The following is a 21,070-nucleotide window of genomic DNA, read 5'->3' as shown; positions in this document are numbered from 1 at the left end:
ATGAATCAGTTATACATTTTTGGCAGAAACACCACTGAAAGGATGCTATGATCCCCTCAGTGCATCACATGAGGCGGGGCATGAGGTCAATTTGCCCCATTACTGGCCATGCTCACTTCATCACTTGGTTGATGTGGTTGGTGTCTGCTGGGTTTCTCCACTGTAAAGTTACTATTTTACTCTTTGTAATTAATAAGTATCTTGTGAGGAGATACTCTAAGACTATGCAGATATCCTGTTTCTTGTCAAACTTTAATCCACTGTTGCAGCATCCATTAATGATTCTCTCCTGAAACAATTATTACTAGGGTGGCTGCCAAATGGTAAATTTCTAATTCCTCTTTTTCTGTACTTATTAGTTGTCCTTTTACTGTTAAGAGCTTTCCTTTCTCCTTATGTGTGTATGTATGTATTTATATCTTAATCTTTATATACTCTCTCTTAATCCCACTCCAATCAGGCTTTTGCTCCCACCATTCTACCTAAACTCTCTCCTGTCAAAGTAACAATGCCCTCCACTTGGCTGAGTCAGTTCTTGGTCCTCATCTCATCTTCCCTTACCTCTCAGCAGCACTTGACATAGATCAGCAATTCTCCCCCCTTGAAATGTTTTCCTTACTTGGTTCCCAGGCCACTGCCTTGTCTCTTAACGTTGGGGGCCGGGGTCTCAGTCCTTTGTCCTGCCCTCTTCTTTGTCTATGCTCACTCTGTTGGAGATCTCACCCCGACTCATGGCTTTAGAAACCATTTCCACAGTGATGACTCCTGTATTAATCTACTCTGCTATAACAAGATACCACAGACTGGGTGGCTTAAAAACAGAAATGTATTTTTCATTTCTCACAGTTCTGGAGGTTCAAAGTCCAAGATAAAGGTGCCAGCAGGGTTGGTTTCCGGTGAGAATTCTCTTCCTGGTTTGCCACCTTCTTCGTGTGTCCTCACATGTCCTTTCTTCTGTACAAACACACACACACACACACACACACACACACACACATACACATACACATACACACAGGGAGAAAGAAAGAGATGGGGGGCACTCAGATGTCTCTTCCTCTTCTTATAAGGATTATCGGATTAAGGCCCCACCCTTGTGACCTCATTTAATCTTAATTACCTCCTTATAGGCCCTATCTCCAAACACAGTCATGTTGGGGGGTTAGAGTTTCAACATATAAATTTTGGGGAGACACAATTCAGTCCATAACAACTCCCAAAATTACAACTCCAGCTTGGGCTCAGATTCATACACGCAACTTCTAACTAGGCATCTCCACTTGGAAGTCTGATAGGTGCCTCAAATTTAACAAGTTCCAAATGGAACCGGTAATTCTCCCCTCCTTTCCCCTGAAACAAAGTTCTCCTCCTATAGCCTTCCTCATCTCAGTGAATGGCAAATTCCTTCTTTCATTCTTCGGGGCAACAACCTTGGAGTCATCCTCAATTCCTTTCTTTCTCAAACACTCCATACTCAATCTGTCCCTTTGGCTTTACTTTCAAAATAACCCCAAAGTCTAACCTTGGTTCAAACCATCACCATCTTTTGTCTGTATTGTGGCGGTAGCCTCTTACCTGGTCTCCCTGCTTCAGCCCTCATTTATATTCCATTTATTCTATACCCAGCAGTTACAGAGATCCTGTAAAAATGCAAAGCAGGTCCTGTCCTCTTTCTGGTCAAAACCCTCCGATACGGCCCACCTCACTCATAGCAGAAGCCAAAGTCCTTACAATGACCCACAAACTGTACGTGAACTAGTCCCAGGGGAATCTCCCTGATGTCATATTCAGCTCAGCTACCCTATCTACTAGCTGTTCCTTAAACCCAGCAGGCATGAGTCTACTTTATGGTCTTTGCCCACCCTCTACTAGGAACAATCTTCTCCCATATACCCTCATGACTCCCTGCCTCACCTCTTCCAGGTGTTTCTTCAAGAATCACCTTCCCAGCAAGGCTTTCATTGACCACCTATTTGAATTTACACCACAGCATCCCCTTCTTCCTTCCCTGCTTCATCCTCCTCCATAGCGCTCATCACCATCTGACAGAGCATAACAACTCTCCACATGTCAGATGTGATACCATCTGACACATCTCTCCACAAAACATGAGACCTGTGAGAACAGGGACTGTTTTGTTCACAGTTGCACCCCCAATAATAATCACTCACATTGATTGTACCCTTGCTCTATGTCAGCATTTTTTTTTTTTTTTGCGGTACGCGGGTCTCCCACTGCTGCGGCCTCCCCCGCCGCAGAGCACAGGCTCCGGACACACAGGCTCAGCGGCCATGGCTCACGGGCCCAGCTGCTCCACGGCATGTGGGATCACCCCGGCCCGGCGCACGAACCCGCGTCCCCCACACTGGCAGGCGGAATCCCAACCACTGCGCCACCAGGGAAGCCCCCAGCATATTTTTAAGGGCTTTACCGTATCACTTATTTAATCCCAACAAGGACCCTATGAGATGGGTGTATCATAGTAATAATGTTACATAACAAACCACCCCAGATGTCTGTGCCTTACAGCAGCAAATACTGATTTCTCCCTGTCCCTCCCCCAAACCATTTGGGGTTTGGCTGATCTTGCCTGGATTCTGCTGGGTTTGGCTACTCCATGTGTCTCTCATTCTTCTGGACCAGCCTGTTTGATGTTGGGGATTTGGATGGAAGCTATTGCTTCCCTAAATTGACACAGAGCACTCTATTCCTGACATTCAAAAGAGATAGAGTTCATGAAAAAAAATACAATTTAAAATTTAATACAGGGAATTCCCTGGCAGTCCAGTGGTTTGGACTCTGCGCTCTCACTGCCAGGGGCCCAGGTTCGATCCCTGGTTGGGGAACTAAGATCCTGCAAACCACGTGGTGCAGCTGGCCAAAATAATAATAATACAAACTAAACACTAAACTACAAAACTATTTTTATCCCAGACTTTGCTATGGCAACCTTGATGGGAACTCTGTTTCAAAAGACGGAATGCAGGGGCTTCCCTGGTGGCGCAGTGGTTGAGAGTCCGCCTGCCGATGCAGGGGACACGGGTTCGTGCCCCGGTCCGGGAGGATCCCACATGCCGCGGAGCGGCTAGGCCCGTGAGCCATGGCCGCTGAGCCTGCGCGTCCGGAGCCTGTGTTCCGCAACGGGAGAGGCCACAGCAGTAAGAGGCCTGCATACTGCAAAAAAAAAAAAAAAAAAAAAAAAAAAAAAAGATGGAATGCACTAATGACAGCCCCATCCTTAAGGCAGAGGTGGAAATTCCAAGGGGGCCATTGAAAACATGAGAGACCTCTTAAGGCCTCGGCTGAACCTGCACACTGTCACTTTCATCCACATTCCACTGGCCAAAGCAAATCGCATGGCTGTATCTAATATCAACGGAGCAGGGAGTATCAATCAGTCCTGACTGCGGGAGAGACTGAGTCATTGACTAGTAATCTAATTTGCTGCAAGATAGGCCATGCTGCACCCCAATGTTCACAGTGGCACTATTTACAACAGCCAAGACATGGAAGCAGCCTAACACTTAGGCAGCCTAACACTCAGGCTGCTTCCATGTCTTGGCTATTGTGAATAGTGGAATATTATTACTCCGCCATAAAAGAATGAAATATTGCCATCTGAAGCAACATGAATGGATCTAGAGATTATCATACTAACTGAAGTAAGTTAGAGAAAGATAAATATTATATGATATCACTTATATGTGGAAACTAAAAAATAAAACATGAACTTATTTACAAAACAGAAACAGATCCACAGACATAGAAAATAAACTTATGGTTATCAAAGGAGAAGTGGGGAGGGATAAATTAGGAGTATGGGATTAACAGATGCAAACTACCATACATAAAATAAACAACAGGGATTTACTGTATAGCACAGGGAACTATATTCAGTATCATATCCTCTCCCCTTTCTTTCTTCTTTCTCTTTCTTTTCTCTCTCTCCCTCTCTGTTTTTCTTAACAGGTAAGGAAACTAAGGCTCAGAGAGGTCAAATACAATAACTTCTCCAAGCTTATACTGCTAGTAAATGACAGAGCTGGAATCCAACCAAGCTGGAGTCAACTTTACACATGCCATATACACAAGGCCAAGAGGTTTGGACTTTCTCTGAAGGTGATGCAATGCCACTGAAAACTCTTGAGCAAGAAAGGTACATGGTGGTTAATAAACTTTCCTCCAGTAGCAGTGTGCAGAGGACATGGGAGGGGGAGAAAGGAGGGGGCCCCTACAGTAGTCACAAAACTTCAGGCCAGAATTGAAAAGGGGCTGGGCTGGGGTAGTGTCAAAAAGAAAAAAACAAAAAAAAAACAGTAAATGTAAAAACCAAATAGACAGAAGTGAGAGACAAGTTGAAGAACATTTTAAAAATGCTTTTTTCTTTGTTCAGTGTTGAAATAAAAATTCATGTGTGTTGCAAAAAGAAAAAATCAAACAAAAAATTCACACAGGGCAGACAGAAGTGTTTAAAGTTCTCTTCTCTTCCTGTCTCCTGAGATAAGCTCCATTAAGTTTGTGGGGCCTTCACTGGTGGTCCAGTGGCTAAGACTCCATACTCCTGGGTTCGATCCCTGGTCAGGGAACTAGATTCCCACATGCCACAACTAAGAGTTCACGTGTCGCAACTAAAGATCCCGCGCACCACAACTAAGATCTGATGCAGCCAAATAAATAAATATTAAAAAAAAAGTTTGTGGTAAATCCTTCCTGAACTTTGTCTAAAACTATATAATACATTTACATATACCCAATTTTAAGTGTTTTTAAAATGTGTTCTCACCAAACTTTTGTTTTGTCTCTTGCTTTTTCTCACATAATAGTATGGCAAGGCCAGCTTTCCATGTCCAGAAATTAAATGATCCTCATCACTTTTAACAGCTTTGCCACTTACTAGCTGTGTGACTTTGCACACATGGTTTAACCTCTCTGAGACTTGGTGTGCTTAATCTGTAGATGGGGATAAACATGTAACTGTCACATAGGGCTATTGTGAGGATTAAATGAGTTAACACACATAAAGCATCTTGTATAGTGTCTGACACATACTAAGCGCTCTCCCTGTTAATAGCACCACGTTTAGCTGTACCATAACTTACTTAACCAGTTCTGTACCCATGGTCACTTAGTGTGCTATGTTGTTTACAAAGATGGCCACAATGATCCCCCCACCCCCACACGACTCTTTGCAATATGACTTTGATGTTTTTTCCATCAAGAGATGGAGTCTATTTCTAGTCTCCTTGAATCTGAGCTGGCCATCTGACAGGCTTTGATCAATAAAATGCAGTGAAAGTGATGCTACAGCTCTTCCGAGCCTAGGCCTCAAGAGGCCTTGCTGCCTTCGTTCTTTTCCTTTCAGACGCCATCATGAGGAAGCCTGAGCTAGCTTGCTGAAGAAGCCACATGGAGAAGAACCTAGGCACTCAAGCCAGCAGGCCCAGCCACCTGCCAGACCTGTGAATGAGGCCATATAGGACCAGTGAGCTTGCCGACTTGCTAATTGACTGCAAATATAGAAGTAAGCCTGGGCAAGACCATGTACAGAAGAAAAGAGCTGTCTCAGCTGAGACATGTCCAAGTTGCCAATCCACACAAACATAACCAAAAATTTATTGTCGTTTTAAACCACTCTGTTTTGGGGTGATTTGTTGAGCAACAATAGAAAGCTGATATGCTGAGGCTCTTCTTACGCAGTGCCTATGGCCCTGGTTGGAATGCAAGCTCCATCTCTTGTATGTGACCTGGGGCATGTCCTGTAATCTGACTGAACCTCAGTTTCCTGGTCTGTACAGTGGGATACTTTTAGTTCCTACCTCATCCGGCTGACGTGAGGATTAAATGAGATGATGAACATTCAATGTGTGGCACAGGACAAGTACTGTGAACATCTTAACTGTGGTTGTGGCTGTTGTTATTGTTCTTTGAAGGAAGTCTAGCCTGAGAGTTGTGCTATGGGGGTCAGGAAGTTAGTATTAAAGATAACTGAGCTGGTCTTTGGAGGCTCCATAACTAATGAACCCTGGAGACTGATAGCTTTTTGGAACCAGAGACCTATACCAGGCTAGCCTGAGAAATGGCAGGGGCTGGGTCTCAACTGTGTCCTACAAAGTGCAAAGGGTTGTATGTCTGTGCCTCGGTGAGCCCTCTGAATGATGTCAGGGATGGAGGATGGAATTGGGTAGAAGAATGAAGAACTGAGGCTGTAGGAGGGGCCAAGATCATAGGAAAGAACATTCACTCTTTTCAGATGAAATTCCGGACCCCTAATCATGGCCTGAATGCCTTGGCCACCTCTCCCACCATATTTCCTACACTTTTTCCCTTCACTCACAGTGCTTCAGCGCCCCCGCCCCCCATGGCCTCCTTCCTCAAACTTATCAAGCTCTTTCCTGCCTCAGGACCTTTGTTCTTACTGTTTTTTCTCAGAGAGAACTTCTGAACCACTCAAGCTAAAGTTCTCCCCTCTTTCATTCTTTTCACAGCTACTTATATTTTTCCTTCACAGTACTTATTCATTTTTTTATCTGTGCATTAGCTGTTTATCACTTTAGGTGAATTTCACGAGAAACTGTTATCTGTCTTGCTCATGCCACATCCCCAGCGTCTAGCACACTGTCTGGCTCATGGCAAGTGATCAACAGCTGTGAATTGAATAAATGTGAATAAAGACAGGGGGAAAGGAGCCATAAGAGCTGAAAAGACATTATCCAAAAGCTAAGCGAAGGCCTCATTTCCTGAAAGACGGCCTCACAGAAACCTTGGAATCATCTTGTCTAACCTTCTCAGTCCACAAGTGGGGAAACCAAGACCCATAATGGAGAAATAACCAGCCTGTGGGCACCCAGAGAGCCATTTCTGTGGACTCTCAGCCCATTGGGGTCAAATGCCACAGACATGCCTGACAGATGAGGCCCAGAAAAGGTCATGGCCACCTCCCTGAGACCATCACTATATGTCTGCAGCTGCCACCACCTCATCCCACAGGGGAGGAGATTGTCTCTTTGGGAGCAGAGGTGCCAGTCAGCCGATGAACTGTGAAAGGAGGGCTAGAGAGGGTGGGGAGGCCCATCCTGGGTAGCTGCTATTCTGAGGCAGCTCAGGGATAAAAGCAGGTACCAAAATAACCCAACCTTCTAACACTTGTCCCAGACCTCACACCTCTGCCCTACCAGAGGTGAGGCTAACACTTTAATTCCTCTCAGTAACACACACACAAGCTTTTAGCAGGGCCTGCAGGAAACAGGGTGATCATCAGACTCAGCCCTGTCCACTGGGGTCTCATAGTCTGATGGAACAGGCAGGCTAGGGACCAGTCAGGTTGCTGAGGGATGGTGCCTAGGTCTGAGGGAACTAAAGGTAGGGAAGATCCCGAGAGGAAAGGATTAGCCCGATGGACATACAGAAGTTAGCCAGTCTAGGCGGTGACAGTAACAGATGTAACTGCCAGTGCAAAGAGAGGGAGGCTGACAAGTTCCAATAATAGTCTGCAGTTTTATTGGGTGGGAGCATCATGAAACTGAAATGAGAGGGGCAGAAAAGGCGGCTTAGGGGCGAAGGAAGTGTCCAAATTATGCAGGAACTTGGATGTCAAGAGAAGAGCTTGGGCTATCTTTGGTGCACAAAGGAAAGACTTGGGAGGTTTTAACCAAGAGGACGTCATGATCAGTTTTGCACGACAGAAACTTCCCTATAGCTGCCCTGGAGCCGTTGCCCAGGCAAGCGGGGTGGAGGGAGGCAGATCGAAGGGAGAAAACAGTTTATTCTAGATGGGCAGCTCTGCAAAGGGCTCCTGTAAGAGGCATGAATTGGGTCTCAGTCTCTAGAGGGCTAGTACCGTCACTTCCTCGACTGCTGCGCCACATCACTCCCGGGGTCCAACTTTCGTTCACTTGTTCCGGAACTCGAAGTTTGAGCAGAAAAAAACGTGCTGCTGGAACCCCAACCCTAGACGAGGGGCCTGAGCAGCAGACTTCAACTCCCAAAACGCTTCGCTCTCTCTAGCTCTGAAGGTCGCGCATGCTTCTTTCCAAATAAGGCGGGCCGGCTTGCCGACTGGTAGAACTCGCCAGCTGGGTGAAGTGCGGGAAACCTAGGAACCGCCATCTTACCTTGGGTCAAACCAATTATACACTTAGTGGGAGGTTCGTGTTCTCTCTCTCCTAAGTTCGTACAGGTACTGAAATAAAATGCGCTTAATTACTGCAAGTCTCCTTATTATGCTTTACGTTGAGAACTTGTTCCATTTTGCGCCCCAGTCCGGAACTGAACTCCTAGGGATACAATGACACATCCCAGCATGGCACCGCACTCTCCGAGATTCCGCTGAGGGAGGAGTCGGAAGCGGTCCCGCCCCGCCTCCCGGTCGGAGGGGGGTTTCCGCTTCCGGCAGCGGCGGCTGCAGCCTCGCTCTGGTCCCTGCGGCTGGCGGCCGAGCCGTGTGTCTCCTGCTCCGCCGCCGCCATATTGTCTGTGTGAAGAGTGGGGAGAGCGGCCGCCGCCGCTGCAGCTTCCACCACAGGTACCGTGGGAGCCATCAGGCGAGGTCGTTGGGGGGTGCGGGTGGGCCCAGGATGGGGCAGCGGGGCGCGGCCGCCTCTAACGCTTCCAGCAGACTCCCGAGCGGCCCTTCGCCTTCTCCTGCCCCCCCCACCACACACACATTAGCCGAGGCTGTTGCAGCCCATCGGGGAGGCCCTGGGCTAACCCCCAGGGCGGGGAGTGAGGCTTGGTGGCAGAGGCTGATAGGGTGGGAACTGGCTCTCGAGAGTCCAGCTTGTTGCGGGGGAGAGGGCTGGGCTGGGGCGGGGACTAGGGGGCAAGTTGGTGGAGGAGGTCGGCAGAGGGGGAAGCGAGCTGGAGGGGTGGGGCCGGCGAGGGGGGATGCTGGGGGAGGGTGCCTAGGGGAGTGGTGCCCGCAGTGTAGACTGGGCTGGACCCTCCCGCGGAGCAGAGCAGCTGTAGTGGGGGCCTTCTAAGGCCCCTCTAGGCGAAATTGGGCTTCCCACCTGCACCCTGGGGTGCAAGGTGAAGGGGACCCGGGGCGAGGTCGCTGAGGATAAAGGGGAAGGGACCATGAAGTGGGGCAGAACGGGTGGAGTTGGAGTTAAGGGTTAGTTGGGAGCCTGGATGGAAGAGGAGAGGTATGTAGAATGAAAGGTTAGCTAAGAGTGTGCATGTTAGTTTGTGACCTTTGAAGAGTAGGACTTTTGTTTTTGTTTTTCGGTTGTTGTTTATATTTTTGCAGCGTTGGAACATTTCTAACCTTGGCAGGTGATGGGTGGAGCTTATGTAGTTTGTTTTTGGGAAGGAAGGGTCAGGAGAAGTTGCTTCTTGGCTGTTGCTATTGTGGGAAGGAAAGAGTTCTGGAAAGGAGGTAGCAAATTAATTGAGGAAGACCTGATTACCTTTCATCTGCTAAATTCTATTGAGAAGTGGGTGTGAGGAGAGGAAATGAAAAGAAAGCTAGAAAGGGAAGATTTTTCTAAGAGTTGGAAGACCCCATTCCATCTAAGAAGTGGCAGTAAATATCTGGATTATCAAATATAAGTGCCACGGTTATTTAGCTGTGTGACCTAACTTCTGTAAACCTGTTTTCCTATCTGTAAAATGGGGGTGATAATATTTCCTAGATGGTAAGGAGTAAATAAGATAATTTGTGTCAAGTGCTTACCACAGTGCCTGGTAGGTAGTAAGTGCTCCATAGACCTCACCTGTCACTTTTTTTTTTTTTTGTTTGTTTGTTTTTTTTGTTGTTGTTGTTTTTTTTTGGTGGTACGCGGGCCTCTCACTGTTGTGGCCTCTCCCGTTGCGGAGCACAGGCTCCGGACGCGCAGGCTCAGCGGCCATGGCTCACGGGCCTAGCTGCTCCGCGGCATGTGGGATCTTCCCGGACCGGGGCACGAACCCGCGTCCCCTGCATCGGCAGGCGGACTCTCAACCACTGCGCCACCAGGGAAGCCCACCTGTCACTTTTATTAAAGGGACTAGCTGGTATATATGGGGTTCCTTCAGTCTAGGTAAAGTTTATGGTCAATAATCTGACAATAAGCAAGGCTTCAGAAAATTATATTTGTAGTTGTTGAGGTGTTTTTCTTTTGTTGTTAAGTCAGTTGGCTTAACTGGCTTGGTGGACCTTGAGCTGAAAGACCAGGACCAATACTAGTTCTGCCTTGTGTCGTTTTTAAAAGTTCACCATCAGTTTTACCTGGGTAGTTGTATCCTTCTGTGACTTTGAAATACTTGCCTTTCATTTGCTATTGGGGGAGGGTGTATGACTTGAAGAAAGAATGAAAATATTTGAAGTTTGCTTAGATTGGTTTATCAGCTGATTACAAAATTAGGTCACCCTGGGGTAACTTTTGTTTAAATGCAAAAACCAAACATGCCTAGTTATATCCTGTTATATGGAATACAGTAGAGAAGAGGAGCACACATTTAAGGGGGAGCAATAGGTTATTTTCTTCCTAATGGTTTAATTGCCTAGCTGTTTGGGGATGAAACAAGTAGCTTCTTTTTTACAGTGTATTTTTGGTTCTATTGCTTAGCCACACTCTTCCAGGGTGAGAGTCCTTGATTTTACCATTGTCTCTGTCTCTGAACATATAGCTTTACTTCACATACTCTTTTGGAGAAAGAAGTTTTCTTTGGTAACTAAGTTTAAAACTTGACATAGGATTTGGGTTTGTAGTAGGCAGAATGACCACCACCACCACCGACAAGATGTCCAAACTCTAATTCCCAGAATCTGTAAATATGTTACTTGGTAAAAGGGACTTTGCAGATGTAGTTAAATATCTTAAAATAGGAAGATCATCCTGGATTTAGTGGGTAGGCCCAATCTAATTACATGAGCCGTTAAAAGCAGAGAACTTTCTCCAGCTGGGAGTCGAGAGAGATGGGGCAGAAGGGGAAATCAGAATCGAATCATGAGAGGGACTCCATTTGCTGTTGCTAGAGGGGGCCACATGGAAAGCATGAGAAGGAATGCGGGGAGCCTCTAGTAGCAAAGACCAGCCCCGGCTGACAGCCAGCAAGGAAATGGAGACCTCAGTCCTACAACCACGAGGAACTGAATTTGGCCAACAACCTGAATGAGCTTGAAAGTGGATTCTTCCCCAGTTTCCAGCAAGGATAACACCTTGATTTTGGCCTTGTGAGACCCTAAGCAGAAGACCTAGCCAAGCCCACCCAACTTCTGAACTACAGAAACTGTGAGACAATAAATTTCTATTGTTTTAAAGCCACTACGTTTGTGGTTTTGTTATGGCAGCAATAGAACACTAGTGTAGATTTTGGTACCAAGAGTGGGGTACTGTTACCTAAAAATGTGAAAGCAGCAGTAGAAGAGGCCAGCAAATTTTTTGAGGAGCATAATAGAAAAGACCTAGAACAGATCATTAGTAGAAGTAGTGAGGGCTGAGGTGGAAGTGAGGTGTGCGTTGGAAACTGGAGGAAAGAGGATCTTTGTTACATAGTGGCAAATAAGCTTAGAATTGTGACCTGTGGTCAGGTGGAAAATAATACTTAAAAGTGATGAACTTGGATATTTAGCTGAGATTTCCAAGCAAAGTATTGAAGGTACAGCCTGGTTTATTTGTGGGGTGTGAGTCTCAGTGAGCTCATGTGAAGCCCACTAGGTTCTTGAGCGTTTTATACTAGCAAAAACAGTGCCAGCTTGGATTGAAAAACACAAAGTAGTAAATTAAAGAGAGCTCTCAACCCCCCCCAACCCCCACCCCCAGTTTTACTGGTAGGAAGCAGGCTAGTAAAAAAAACTACTTAGATGTGAATGTGCTCCTTTTCATTAAAAAAGAAGAATGACTCAGAGGGTGGAACCAAGAGCCCAAAGAGGTGGAGTCGAAGGCTGCATAAGAGTTTACCCTGGCTTTGAAATGGAATGGAGTTTGCCCACATTTTGAAACTGCTTTGGACCGATGGATCTGCTTTTTCTTATATTTTCCCTACTTTCTTTTATATTTTCCCTGTTTGAACTAGAATGTCTATAAGTTGCCTTATGCCAGTCTCACCGTCGTATGTTGGGAACAGATAACTTTTTTTTTTCCCTAGGAATTGTGCTCCAGGGGTTGCACTTAGTGTATTACAACCAGAGCTTCATCCACATTTGATTTAGATGGTGAGATTTGGGAGTTTTGAATTGATGAGCTTTAGATGAGATTTTTGGACTTTGAGTTGGACTTTAATGGAATGAGACCTTAGGATAGAATGGATATATTTGCATTTGGGAGAGATATGAGTCTTTGGAGCCCATAGGGTGGACTGTGTTAGGTAGAATGATCCCCCAAAGATATATGTGCCCTAACCTCTGGAATCTGAATTTGTTACTGTTTTGTGGCAAAAGGGACTTTGCAGATGTAACTGTGGTTTAAGGATCCTAAGATAGGAATATTATCCTGGATTTTCTGGGTAGGTCCAGTCTATGCACATGAAAGCAGAGAACTTTATCCAGCTGGAGTTAGATTTGAAGCAGGAGAGGGTCTCACCCTGCCATTACTGGAGGGGACCATGTGGAAAGCACAAGAAGGAGTGCTGGCAGCCCCAGCTGACAGCCAGCAAGGAAATGGGGACCTCAGCCCTACATCCGCAAGGAACCACATTCAGCCAACAATCTGAATGAGCTTGAAAGCAGATTCCCCACCCCAGAATTTCCACAAAGGAACACAGCCCTATGGACACCTTGATTTTTGGCCTTGCAGGACCATAAGTAGAGGATCCAGCCAAGCCTACCTCACTTCTATCCTATAGAAACCGTAAGATAATAAATTGTGTTGTTTTATGTTTGCGGTAGTTTGTTACAGCAACAATAGAAAACCAATTAGAAAATTTTAAGAAAAAGAAAACTAATTAGAGGGGTTTTGCTGATTTTATTTAAGAATCTTTGGGGGATTATTTTCTAGAGAACAAAGGCAGCAAAGATTATTCTGTAGTGATTTGGTTCTGGAAGACTTCACAGAATAATGGTGTTGAGTGGAACCTAGGCCTCTTCCCTAGATGTTTAAGCATCCTGTTACTGTCATTAGATGCAATTTGTAGGGGCTAAATGACCAGCTCAGTAAAACGTAGATTCTAGAGCTCTAGGCCATTCTGGTAGAATTTCTATAAATTGATAATTCTTCCATGCCTATAATAAATGTCTTGGATAATTCCTTCATTCATTTTTATCGGCTGAATAAGGCATTGAGTTTATTTGACAACCCTTTATAGACTTAATTCCTGTTTTTTAGAAGAGATGGAAATGAGTGATTATTTTTTATGAATGGATAGCCACTACTATATACAGTAGTCTGTCTGGTCTTTCATACCTCCCACCCCAACCCAAAGTTGTTGTAAGGTCTTTTCTCCCTGTCATTGTCATTTGAGGTTAATAAAATTTGGGTGTATAACTAAATCACTTTGCTGTACACCTGAAACTATTACAATATTGTAAATCAACTATACTTCAATTTCTAAAAAAGCCAATACAGTTTAAAAAAAAGAATAAAGTTTGGGGATCATAATTGCAGAATAGAGTTCTAGCTTTTAAGAAAGGCTTTTTTGTTGTTTATCTGTATGTTATTGATTAGATTCATAAAATGTGGACTCTCAACTTTAGTGAAGAGAACTTCAGAGGATGGAGGAAATAAGGCAGTTTCTCTTTGAGTTAGTTACCTGAATAGAAGGATGATTACAGAATTAGAGCATTTCAGGGTACGAAGGACTTTTGTGATTATCTGTTTGACTTTTAGGTTTAGAGTAAAAGAAATTGGGCCACATGAAGGTTAAGTGACTAAACCAAGTATCTCAGCCCTACAGCTGGCCTAGAATCCTGGTCCATGCAATGGGGATTCATGGCTTTTAAACTATATTCCCTGTGTACCCCTGCCTTGTCCTTTTTTTAGATTTTACCGTAGCTTATCTCTCTGTGCCTCAGTTTCCTCATGAGGGTCATTGTGAAGATTAGTTGAGATAATGCACGTAACACATTTAGCAGAGTACCTAACACAGTTAAATGCCCAAAAGATGTTCACTGTTATAACATTTATGATAATTGTTTTGACAACTGTATGACAGCTTTTACATAAATATTACAGTACAATTTATAACAAGTTCAGAAACTGAGAATGATATGATTTGGCATTGGATTAGGTAAGGACTTAGTGTTTTAAGGTAATGCTTGTGATACTTGGTTTAAAATGAGAAACTGGATTTGATCCTTGGTCTATCACAATTCATTGGGTGACTTGGGCCAAGTTTGTTTCACAAGGGTGTTAGTGTGTTCATACACTAAATTTCTTTGAACTCCTAAGATGGATAATTTCAAAAGAGTACTATATCATTTACTTGTTTCTTATTAGAGAGAAATCTAGGCCAGCTAGCTTTTCAAATGAAGAAATTCCTCTAGGATTATTAAGAAAAGGAACTGCTGTCATTTGTCATTGTAACAAATATTTACATTGGGTTATAGACAACTGGTAGTTTTTCTTAAATATTTGGTATGATCCAGGGTAGATTGCAGCTGACCAATTTGTTGACCAAACTTTTTTTCCTTTACATTATAGAAATCAAAGACTGAGTCTTTTTTTTTTTTGCGGTACACGGGCCTCTCACTGTTGTGGCCTCTCCCGTTGCGGAGCACAGGCTCCTGACGCACAGGCTCAGTGGCCATGGCTCACGGGCCCAGCCACTCCACGGCATGTGGGATCTTCCCGGACCAGGGCACAAACCCGTGTCCCCTGCATCGGCAGGTGGACTCTCGACCACTGCGCCACCAGGGAAGCCCAAAGACTGAGTCTTTTTAAAAGTTTAAGGTGAAAGAATTAACAGTATTATACTAGGAGTGAGATTTCACTGGTTTCTACAAATTCTGTGTCTTTCAGCCTTAGACATAAGAAGTGTACTTAGCAATGGTTACTGTGGTGGGCAAGCTTTTTTTACATTAATGATGATAGTGTTTTCTTGCATAGAAAATATGTGTCATCTGAAGTGAGGGTTTTAGGGTTAAATACCAGGGTACACTTAGAATAATGTTTTATAATTTTATGTGTCACATCTTAAATGCCTTTATATTGGCCACTTTTCTTTTCATACTTTCTGGTCTTGTAGATTTTCTGACAGGTTTTTATTAGCTGAAACATTTTAATCTGCTTGGGAAAGTGAACACTTGAAATTTTTCTGAAGTTATGACTAATGCACTAATGGGCATTTTTCAATTTAGCTAGCTCATTAATATTATATAATTTTTAAGAAAGCAACCTTGTTAAAAATGAATGTGTAAATTATATTCCTAAAAATTTAATCATGTCATATCAGAAAGTACAAACTAGCCATTTGGCTTTATTGAACTTATAACCAGTTTTAAACAATGTTACTCTTTCAACAAGCCCTGAGTTCTTGCTACATTTCAGGTAGGTGCTGTGCTGAGGCTAAATTATCCCAGACATTGTAAATTTGTCCAGTGACATTTTGTAATAACGCATCATTCCATATAACTTAGTAGCTTTCTGGAGTGTTTTCTTATGAAAACTCCTTTGGCTTTGTATCTTAGGTATAGTTTCTGAAACAGCTGCAGAAATTTGGTGGGCAGTGGATTGAGAATTCCTCATTCTGAATGGAATTCTTTAACAGATTACTGGGAGGACTGGGGGAAGGAGGCAGCAGGATAGTTGGAAAGAGCTCCAGCTTTGGAGTGAGATAGACCAAGTTTGGGTTGAGTAACCAAGGTTATTTAACTTACTCTTAAGCCTGGATTTTGTCATCTCTGCAGTTAGGATAACAACTACCTTGGGCACAACTTTTTTTTTTTTTTTTTTTTTTGCGGTACGCTGGCCCCTCCCTGTTGTGGCCTCTCCTGTTGTGGAGCACAGGCTCTGGACGCGCAGGCTCAGCAGCCATGGCTCACGGGCCCAGCCGTGGCATGCAGGATCTTCCCGGACCGGGGCACGAACCCGTGTCCCCTGCATCGGCAGGCAGACTCTCAACCACTGCGCCACCAGGGAAGCCCGGCACAACTTATTTATTAGCCTTCTGTTTCTTCATCTGTAAAATGGGGGTCAGTACTTACCTCAGAATATTCTTGTGAGGATTAATAGCTAAAGGGCCAGCTAATGTTACCTCAGGGTAACTCTGAGGATTAAAGGAGATAATTTATAAAATGCCAGGTGCCTTTCCTTTCCCTGTCAGTGAAGATGGTGTGTTCATTGCCAATGCTGCTACGCTTTACTCTATTTTCATTTTTTGCTGCCATGAGTTCTTATTTTTCAGTGAGGCCTTTTGACCTGTACTTGTTTCTGGTGTGGCCTGCTGGGTGGGTGAGGTACTGAATTGCTGCAGCTTAGGGGTGGGTCAGTATGTAACTCATGCCCAGTGTAGATTGCCTCAGTTACCTTCAGTGTGCATTGCCAAAGTGGTTATCTGGTCTTGGTGAATCTAGGGTTCTCTTGCTTCTAGATAGAGAAGTGAATCTTCCCATCGCAGACTTGGGGGAAGTTCAAGCTTTGCTCACCTATAGACTTGTGAACCTGGGATCAGAGGCCTTATTCCCAGTGGTTCTTTGATCAGTTTGGGAATTAACTTTTGTATTGTGTGTTTGGAGGAGAACTTTTTCCTGCATTAACATGTTCTCTGTGTCTTGCTCTCTCAGGTAAACCACTAACTTGCTTTCTTTGCTCTGTATTCTTAAATCATACATATACTGCTTAGGCAGAGCAGGAACCTGTCTTTATCAGTACTTTACAGTACTCTGTATTTATGACTATAGAATGAATACAAATAGCCATCTGCCTTGGGAGTTGTTCTTCCATCTTTTCAAACGTGATTTTGTATACCACTGTGACCTGGTGGCCAGCCTATTCAGATAGGAGAATAATGAAGACTCCAGATTGTTGAAACTCATATCCCTCACGCCTCACCTTGCCTCCAGATTTAAAGCAATCCATTTCATTGTCATATAACAAAGGTAAGCTGTTGTTGAATCAGTGTGCAGAATTGGGGAAATAGTGTTGAATTAGTGAAAATAACCTATTTAGGCTTTGAAACCTAACATTTGACTTGAGTTCAAATCTGGCCTCTGCCACTTAGTATCCTTGTGACTTTTAGCAGGTTATTTAACCTCTGAATCTATGTTTATTTCTAGAAAGAGAATCTACATCTCATACCATATCTGGTTTATAAGAGGCATTCAAATGATAGTTATTACATACATAGATGGATTCTACTTTAGATTACTCTAGGTCGCAAATGAATCTTCTTTTTTTCCAGAGGGTTGTGGCCAGTGGAATAAAGCTTCAGATTGTGACTTTATTTCGCTCGTGTTGCCTGGTAAAAAGATACACAGATGATAGCTTCTTTGCCCGTCGTTTATTATATTTTGTATTATTGGAGACTACTGTACTTCAAACTAATGTCAAGTGTTTGAGATATAACTGTTAATTCAAATCAAACTGCTTGGGTTTTTTTGTTTATTGAAGTGTAGTTGATTTACAGTGATTCATATATATATATATATATATAAAATATTTATTTATATATAATTTTTTTCATATTCTTTACCATGCTTAGGTTTTCTTATAATTCTTCCCTTCACTGGAAGACCTCCCACTGTTGCTATGTTATTTATGTAACACTGACACTTTGATTCCTTTTCTGGCTTAAAGGTGGAGAAATGAAATTCACACAGAAGGCCCAAATGCTAATGTTTTTTTGTGATTCCGTACTTGCTGGTTTGTTTTATGGAAATGCTTGAGTGTATTGTCCTTAGAGCAAGAATCCTGTAAGTTTTGCAGATGGGAATAAAAATAAGGCCCAGTGATATATTAAGATTATAACATCTTGAAAATCCTGCAGGGTTATGCAAGCAATAACTTGATAACTTCATGAAGTTATCGGGTGTTATTGTGAATATTTATATTCTGAATTCAGACCCTTAACAGGGCCCGAAAAAACTTATACTGTTGGCTTTGAACAGGTAGTTTTCTTGCTTATTCAATGTGCACTTGGAGTCTTGGGATTTGGGGGTTGGATTGGGAATGGGGAACTGTCAAGGAGCTAATTGTTAACCTTTTTGGCCTGTGTATTTTTCCCCAATTAAAAAAAAAACATTATTTATATGGTGTTAGTTTGATAAAGTAGAGGAAAAAAAGATAGCTTCATTTAATCTTACATTCATTTTCCCCACTAATCTATTTTCTTTTGATTTATTTCAAGCTATAGGGTTAGGAGGTTTAGGTTGTTTTTTGTTTTCTTGTGCCAATGACCTCCAAATAGATGATCTCCCAGAAGGAATGGTAGTATATTAGTGAACTATACTTGAAAACTGCAAAAGGTGATTGCTTATCTCTCGAAATAAAGGGGAGCTATGAAATAATAATAGTTTTCTCAGCCTACTTGCATGGATTTTGACTACTGAGCTTACGATCTCTTTAGGTTAATTAAATCAGAATTTTTCAGCCAATGGACTATATCAGGGAGAGTTACAGAAGTGCTGAGATTCTGGTCCCCTCAGCCTTCTGGCCATTTGTGCAGGGTACAGGGCCTCCTAGCCAATGATCTTAGGTCCAAAGGTCTTGATCCTTTATCCAAGTCTGCCATATAAATATTTTCTCTTTGTGTTTTGACTTTTTAAAAGCTGTAAGCCCTAATTCAGAAAGTTCAGTAATTGAGTATCTTAACAGTTTTAAGACTCTAGGGGATTCCAATCTTAAAGTAGTCTTGGCTTTAAGTTTAGAAAAAACCATTTTCAAGTCTCTGACCCTCAAGCAGTTCTCTTTCCATGTATATTTCAGGGATATACTTTATTTATTTATTTATTTTAATAAGTTTATTTATTTTTGACTGTGTTGGGTCTTCACTGCTGTGCGCGGGCTTTCCCTAGTTGCGGCGAACGGGGGCTACTCTTCGTTGCGGTGCACAGGCTTCTCACTGTGGTGGCTTCTCTTGTTGTGAAGCACGGGCTCTAGGCACATGGGCTTCAGCAGTTGCAGCACGTGGGCTTCAGTTGTTGTGGCTTGCAGGCTCTAGAGCGCAGGCTTAGTAGTTGTGGCTCACGGGCTTGGTTGCTCCGCGGCATGTGGGATCTTCCCGGACCAGGGCTCGAACCTGTGTTCCCTGCATTGGCAGGTGGACTCTTAACCACTGCGCCACCAGAGAAGCCCTCGGGATATACTTTAAAGTGTAAGATTAAACGATTAAAGTTTGGACACTTGTAAAGAAATTCAATTTCTTATTTTTTTAAGCAGTAATGGAAGGCAGAACTGAAGTTCCCTTGTGTAAAGCTGGTGTCCTCACCTGACTCTGAATGCCACTGTATCTTTTCTGAAGCTGACATTTTGTTAATCATTCATCGAGCATGGGTCTCATGCTGGAATATAAATTGAAGCCTAGGATACATTGCCTTCCTCTCTTCCTTCAGGAAAAAATGGGATATGCGTAACTTGAGAAATTTAATTGTTTAGTATTTATGTAAATTATCGAGTTAACTTTTTTTTTTTTTTTTTTTGCTGCTTGCCTTGAGTGATCTTAGTTCCCTGACCAGGGATCGAACCCGTGCCCCCTGCAGTGGAAGCATGGAGTCCTAACCACTGGACCGCCAGGGAATTTCCATCAAGTTAACCTTTTAAAATTGATATTTTGCAGTGTGAAAAATATACCTTTCCTTTTGTCTAATTCAGCGATTCTTAATTTTCCTGGGGTTTACAGATTTCTCTGAGCCTGTAATGAAAGCTCCTGATCTTTTCTTCAAAAAAATGTACCTGCACAACGATACTTTGTATATACTTTAGGGAGTTAATGGACCTCTGATCCCATTGATAAACTCCATTTTGAAATAATTTGTATGGTCCAAATAACAGTTTCCCCTTTTTATTATTTTTAATACAGTAACACTTGCATGACTTATTTGTCACAGTATTCTTTTTTTTTAATTGAAGTGTAGTTGATTTACAATGCTGTGCCAATCTCTGCTGTACAGCAAAGTGACTCAGTTATACACATACATACATTCTTTTTCAAATATTCTTTTCCATTATGGTTTATCCCAGGAGATTGGATATAGTTGCCTGTGCTATACAGTAGGATCTTGTTGTTTATCCATTCTAAGTGAATAGGTTGTGTCTACCAACCCCAAATTCCCAAACCATTCCTCTCCCTCTCCCCACTGGCAACTACAAGTCTGTTCTCTATGTCTGTGAGTCTGTTTCTGTTTTGTAGGTAGGTTCATTTGCACCATATTTTAGATGCCACATATAAGTGATATCATATGGTATTTGTCTTTCCTCTCTCTGACTTACTGCACTTACTATGATAACTGTACTCTAGTTGCATCCATGTTGCTGCAAATGGCATTATTTTGTCATTTTTTTATGGCTGAGTAGTATTTCATTGTATATATGTACCACATCTTCTTTATTCATTTATCTGTCAATGGACATTTAGGTTGTTTCCATGTTTTGGCTATTGTGAATCGTGCTGCTGTGAACATAGGGGTGCATGTATCTTTTTGAATTATAATTTTGTCTCGGTATATGCCCAGGAGTGGGACTGCTAGATCATTCTATTTTTAGTTTTCAGAGGAACCTCCATACAGTTCTCCATAGTGGGTGTACCACCTTACATTCCTACCAACAGTGTAGGAGGGTTCCCTTTTCTCCACACCCTCTCTAGCATTTGTTATTTGTAGACTTTTTAACGATGGCCATTCTGACTGATGTGAGATGGTACCTCATTGTAGTTTTGATTTACATTTCTCTAATAATTAGTGATTTTGAGCATCTTTTCTTGTGCCTCCTGGCCATCTGTATGTCGTCTTTGGAGAAATGTCTGTTAAGGTCTTCTGCCCATTTTTCGGTTGTTTTTTGTTATTGAGTTATATGAGCTGTTTGTATATTTTAGAAATTAAGCCCTTGTCGGTTGCATCATTTGCAAATATTTTCTCCTAGACTGTAAGGTGTCTTTTCATTGATGTTTTTTGTTTGTTTGTTTGTTTATGGTTTCCTTTGCTGTGTAAAAGCTTGTAAGTTTGATTAGATCCCATTTGTTTATTTTTGTTTTTATTTCTGTTGCCTTAGGAGACTGACCT

At 42.9% G+C, this 21,070-nt stretch overlaps 1 protein-coding gene across 4 annotated transcripts in view; it reads left to right on the top strand.

The window, feature by feature from the left end:
• Nucleotides 1–8,378: 8,378 nt before the first annotated feature.
• CSNK2A1 (casein kinase 2 alpha 1) overlaps nt 8,379–21,070 on the top strand; it is a 56,871-nt gene continuing 44,179 nt past the window's right edge. For 2 of the 4 annotated variants that reach the window (XM_032604647.1, XM_032604646.1), the window contains exon 1: nt 8,392–8,521. The gene's annotated coding sequence lies outside the window, so the exon portion shown is untranslated. Of the gene's footprint in view, nt 8,522–10,957; nt 11,214–21,070 lie in introns of all 4 variants that reach the window. The other 2 variants (XM_032604644.1, XM_032604643.1) reach the window with 2 other exon arrangements.

Source organism: Phocoena sinus, chromosome 15, assembly GCF_008692025.1.
Source record: "Phocoena sinus isolate mPhoSin1 chromosome 15, mPhoSin1.pri, whole genome shotgun sequence".
Taxonomy (NCBI): Eukaryota; Metazoa; Chordata; class Mammalia; order Artiodactyla; family Phocoenidae; genus Phocoena; species Phocoena sinus.
Note: the sequence above shows the minus strand (reverse complement) of the source record. Positions and strands in the feature narration are given on the sequence as shown.